The sequence below is a fragment of the Sciurus vulgaris genome (assembly GCF_902686455.1).
Source record: "Sciurus vulgaris genome assembly, chromosome: 1".
NCBI classification, from domain to species: domain Eukaryota; kingdom Metazoa; phylum Chordata; class Mammalia; order Rodentia; family Sciuridae; genus Sciurus; species Sciurus vulgaris.
In genome coordinates, this window is record NC_136461.1 from 78,049,085 (window position 1) to 78,054,657 (window position 5,573).

The following is a 5,573-nucleotide window of genomic DNA, read 5'->3' on the forward strand; positions in this document are numbered from 1 at the left end:
CTTGGGCTTCAGTTTCTCATCTACAAAATGTTGATGGTAATGCCTCCTTCACAAAATGTTGTGCAGTGCCTGGGAAATAGCAGGAATCCTATAAATGTTGGTCACCATTATTGTTGTTGTTTTAGTACATATCCCCTGACCTATGGTCATCCAAGCCTCTTAGTGCTGGGACACACCTTATTTCCCAACGCAATTGTATTCAACCATGCTAACACTAAATGTCCTTATTAAATTGAAAATCTATATCCTGATAACTGCCACTCGAGAAGCCCAATTCAGCCTTACAATATCAAGTTAGTCCTTTTTTTTAATGAGCTAGTCCTTTATGTATTTGAAGATAATTACCATGGATCATTGTATCAATTACCAACACTTACTAAGTACCTATTGGATAAACTGGACTGGATGAGACCAACTGTCCTGTGGGTTTGCTCACGTAGCTCATGCAGCAAAACAAGCATATAGTATACCATCCGAGTGTTCAAATCGAATAACTGAAAACGAATGACTTTTTTGCTATTCACAGTTAGTACATTAGTAAAAAGATTCCCAAAGTTGAGATTGTGCTTTGGTGTTGAAAGAGGTCTGTGACAAGTTAGGACTAGAGCAATAATTCAATTCAACCCAAACACTTACTAAGGGCCTTCTACCTGTCAGATGCTATGCTAGGTATTGAAGGTTCAGAGAAGAATGGGATGTGATTCTTCCATCAGGGATCTATTAGTTCAGCTTACAGACAGATCTGCTCCAGGGATGTTTGTCTGAAGAGACATATACCTGAAAGGAGAAAGCTGAGTCAAATTCTGGAAAGTAAACAGGAAGCAAGAGCTCAGAAGTCTGCAGACCATGGGGCAGAGCAGGAAAAAAGTAAGGGAGATACACAAGGGGTTCTAAAGCTGAGAGGCAGAGACAAAATGAGAGGCATGCACTTAAAAACAGGCTCAGCAACTCCAGGATATCAACTAGGTTGTTCCTTGCATACACTCTCCCTTGGTAGTCTGATGGGACAACAGCTGTATTACTTTAATTACCTTAGCCTCACTAGAGTGTGTCCTAAGATCTAGAATTATATAGTGGAAACTCACCAGTCTGAAAATTCAAATGAGGATGCATAACATTGCTAATGAGCTTCATTGTGTCTATTGCACAATAGCAGGATTTGGCATTCTAGGTATTTGTTCTCCCTGGGAGAGTCCCATGTATGATCAGGAATGTTTGTTCATGGTCTTCTAACTCTGTCCTCTTTGTAGACCTTTTGAAGAGTGTCTCTCCACCAGAGGCCTCTGGGAGAACCTTGCTTCCCTGACCCCTGCTGGATACATCAGGCACAATGCCAGGCATTATTTCTCCACAGTCTCCTCCTAAAGGGGATGAAAGTCTCTCTGAGCAACCCCTTATCATGTGGGATCAGAAGTGACAGTTGGTGCTGTAAGTTTTTCAGTGTTCTTCCACTTTGGCCTACTCACTCTGTTTTCCTAAGAAGTAAAATATAATTCTTTGACCTGACTGACAGTAAACATCCTAGTGCTCTTTTGGAACCCAGCAAAACACTCCCCCACATACATTTAGACATCTTTATATCTCATAACAACCAGTGCTTCAACACTATTCCAAAATAACCAAAGGCCTCAGGCATTTATAGTAGTACAATGGTAGCTAGCCCAAGGTGGACTCCAACGAATCCTGCCTCCTGGTACTCACGTTCTTGCGTATTCATCTCCCATATTGTATGGGAGTTGGTCTGTAGGACTAAGCATGGACAGTGGAAGAGATGGTATGTTCAGTCAATATTAGATTATAGAAGATACTACCATCTCCATATTGGGCTCTGTCCTACTCTCCTTTTCTTATATCATTTGCTCCAGGAAAAACAAGCTGCCATGTCCTGAGCTTGCGGAGAGGATCATGTGATGAGGAACTAAGGCTTCCAGCTAGCAGCCATCGAAGAACTGAAGACTCTGGTCAACACGTACATGAGTGAACCTTCCGGGAAGTGATCTTCCGTCCCCCATCAAACTTTCAGGTGATTGAGCCATATAAGAGACCCTGAAGCAGAACCACTTCAGTAGGCTAGTCTCAGATTCATAACACTCAGAAGCTGCAGGACAATAAAATTTTATTGTCTTTATTGCAAAGTTTTGGGGGAAATTGTTTATATAGCAATTGATAATTGATACTAAACTAGAGGAAAGGCAGTGGGAGACAACTGTAGACACCATACACTTATTTTTCCATGGGCTCAACTAGGGCCAACCTGCTACAAATGCCATGAAGCACTTGTGATTGTTTATTTCTTGGGAGGTTAATAATGTCTTGGGAGAAAGATAGATGAAGTTTCTGAAAAATATGGCTTTCAATAGGAATGATCTGGATACATAACAGTGACCATGGCAATAATGGATGTTCCATCAAGACTTCAGAACGCCCTGTTGCAGATGGGGCAACTGATGCACATGTCCCCCATTTCTCAAGGTTAACACAAAAACTCAGTATAACATGAATGACTGCCTCAAAGAGTGCTGTATAAATCGAGTGTGCTATTATTTTCCATTTTTAATGTGAATTGACAAGAACCATTTTAGTCTGTTAGCACTTCCTTTCTGGAGAAGAACCCTGACATCTTTTAGTGCCCTCAGCAGCAAATGACTTATGCCAGAGTCTATTCTTCTTCTTGAGACAGAAACCCAAATGACACCTGTTATGTTGTCTATTAGATGAACACAATTTCACAGAATGTGGGTGAAATGGGAACTTTGCCAACCAGGAAGAATGCCGGCTGTGGTCCTACCTCTTGGCAGCTAAAGGAAAATTCCTGGTGGTCGGGAGAACAATTTGAACGCCTGTTTTCTTGTACAGAAAGGCACCTGTGCCAACTGAAGTGCCAGCTCACTTCTTCCTTCTTTTCGGCCCTGCGGATACGACTTCATTAGTACTGAGTCCATTTTATGAAGCCTTTTTATACCTGCAGGTTGTCATTCTGACTTACTCACTAATCCTGGTCACACATTAAGGGCTTTGATTAAGCAATTTGCTTTTTTCCTCCTTCTCTTCCATCTCATTGAAAGATTACAGAGTTTGAGCACGAGGTTAAAGGATTACCTCTGAATCCTGAGAGGACCGACACTGTTCCAGCTGTCTGTCATTTCCTGGAGTGGTTACTTATCTGTCAATATTTCTTCCCTTTTTTCCCAAGTCCCAGGCCTACTTGATCTTGTCCGTTTGGCTCGGCTGGTGGAGGAATAACAAGGGTCTTCCCATCATGCAACATTCTGGGATACATCATGACAGAGAAATCTCAAAGCCCAGGTCAATTATAACAGAAGATGTGCACCACCTCTTGCCCCTGAATGTCTTTTGGGGCCGCAGTTGTTTAAAACTAAGTCACCTGAAAAATGCAAGGAAATGTGTGTCTGGCTGCTGCCTGCCTTCCTGGTTCTTTAGCAGGATACAAATTGCAGAAGACTAATGCTCTATGTGTGTGGTTTGTGGTCGGGAAGAGGGAATAAAGTTGGCAGCGACCTCATTGTGCAGTAATTACTTTTTAATTAGAATTCATTGAATACAGATGGATTCTTCCTGTTCTTTTGCCCACTGATGTTGTTAATATTCCCACATCAGATATTATGAGGCAGTAGCCAGCCGTGAATTATATAAAACAATCCTGTAGCTGGTAGTGACTTACAGAAAGTAACCAACTTAACCATTTGTCTTAGATGAAAAATGATCTTACACCTTTTTGTGTATTCTATTGCTGGTTTGTTGATATAGTGTTTGTTTACTCTCGTTCCTGCAGGAAAAGATATCATAGTTCTTGTATCAAATTACAGTAACTGACTGGAACATTTTTATTTTAAATAATATACCATCATTATTTTTTTGTGGTGACACTGACAAATTTGCAGGATTTCTCATTTTTCCCCTCCTACCAATGAATAACTTGAACCAAAACGTGAATGGAATGTACAATTTCATGCTGTTGTAAAATATCATTGCTCATCACATTCTAATTGTAACTAAGTTTGAACCTGAATAGCTATTTGCAGTATTTTGATAGAAATAAGAAGTAATTTCCATTTTTTTGCTCCAGGGTCTCTCTACATGAACTGACATATGATGCATTTTTGAAGTCGCACTTAATAATTCTCTTTTTATTATAAACAACCGCACCCTTGTTGAACAGCAGATCTAAAATTAGGCTTACACAGGCCTATGTAATATACCTAAGAAACGTGATTTATTCTAATGTAATAATGGCATAGATTTATAAAGCTTGACTACTCCAATGCTCCTCGTTATGGCTGTAAAATATTTGTGGCCGCCGTGGGATTTTCTAGATCATTATTTTAAAAAAGGAAAAACCCATTTTGACAGATGAACTGGGGCCATTCTGAGCAAATCACAGATACTTCATATAACAAGGCCTCCAAAGAGGGGAGCATACACTTATTACTATGGCAACCCAGATCAAAACACTATTTTAGTGGAGAGTTTCCAGTTTTACAATGCAATGATGATTGTTTATAGTACCACTGAAACCAGATTCAGCAAAGGTTTAAGAAATGAGCTGACAAGAGGAAAATCATTATAGATAAACTGGGGATACCTGAATGGGATAGCATGGAATCTGCCATTATTTGATCAAATACTGAAATTTATTGCCCAGGACAATAGAAATAATGGAAGAGGATCTGAACGATAAGAAACATCCTGAAGTTTCTTTTGTTACAGTGTTTCGGGACTAAGATCAGACCTATCTTGAGTTAAAACTTTGAAAGCAAAGATTTGTTTCTTTGTTTTTTAAGTACATGCCTCTCAAATCCCTTATTTTTCTATCTGCAAAATACCCACTTGTAACTTTAAAGTTGTGGGTGAAGGCTTCCTTTCCTAACATATTCCATTTGACAGACTGCAACAAGGCACAACTCAAGAGCTCTGCCCATCACACGGGGCTTTGTGCTTGCACATGTCTACATGAAGTGACAGCTTGCTGCAGCCCTGCTCAGTGATTTTTATATAGATGGAATTTTTACACAGAAAGAGAAAAATGGTTGGGATCATGAGTTGTCCATTTTGTTGAATCTGTCTTGAAGTATCCAAAGCTACTACTTAGTGGACAAAGTGCATTGAAGTGAAGGGTTGAATAATCGTTTATTTGTTTAACAGCTATGTACTGAGAATATACCATGTGCCAACTGATATGTACAATGGGTGTGCACACAGCAGAGCTGAACAATTCACAGTACTGGCCTCTGGATGTTATAGTCCAGTGGGATTGTGATGGGGAGGGCCATAGAGAATTACTGAAGCATGCAGAAATGGAGAATAATAGATAGGGATGGAGTTCAGATCAATTCCAATGCATCAACACGAAGAGTTTTCCAGTCTGAAGGGGAAAGGAGAACCATATTATTGAATGTCTGCTTTGTGCAAAACTCTGTAGTAGGAGTCTTGCAATACAATTAACTCATTTAAACCTCAGAACAATCTTGAGAATTTGCAACTGGTATTGTGTTTACTTTGTGTCTAAGGAAATAGAGATGCAGAAAGTTAAATAAAAATTCTCAAGCATGTCC

The 5,573-nt window shown here is 39.9% G+C and overlaps 1 long non-coding RNA gene across 1 annotated transcript; it reads left to right on the plus strand.

The window, feature by feature from the left end:
• Window positions 1-1,266: 1,266 nt before the first annotated feature.
• LOC306668297 lies at window positions 1,267-4,146 on the plus strand. The gene is made up of 3 exons (XR_013765841.1): window positions 1,267-1,428; window positions 1,866-2,023; window positions 3,194-4,146. It is a non-coding gene; the product is annotated as an uncharacterized lncRNA (long non-coding RNA).
• Window positions 4,147-5,573: the final 1,427 nt, after the last annotated feature.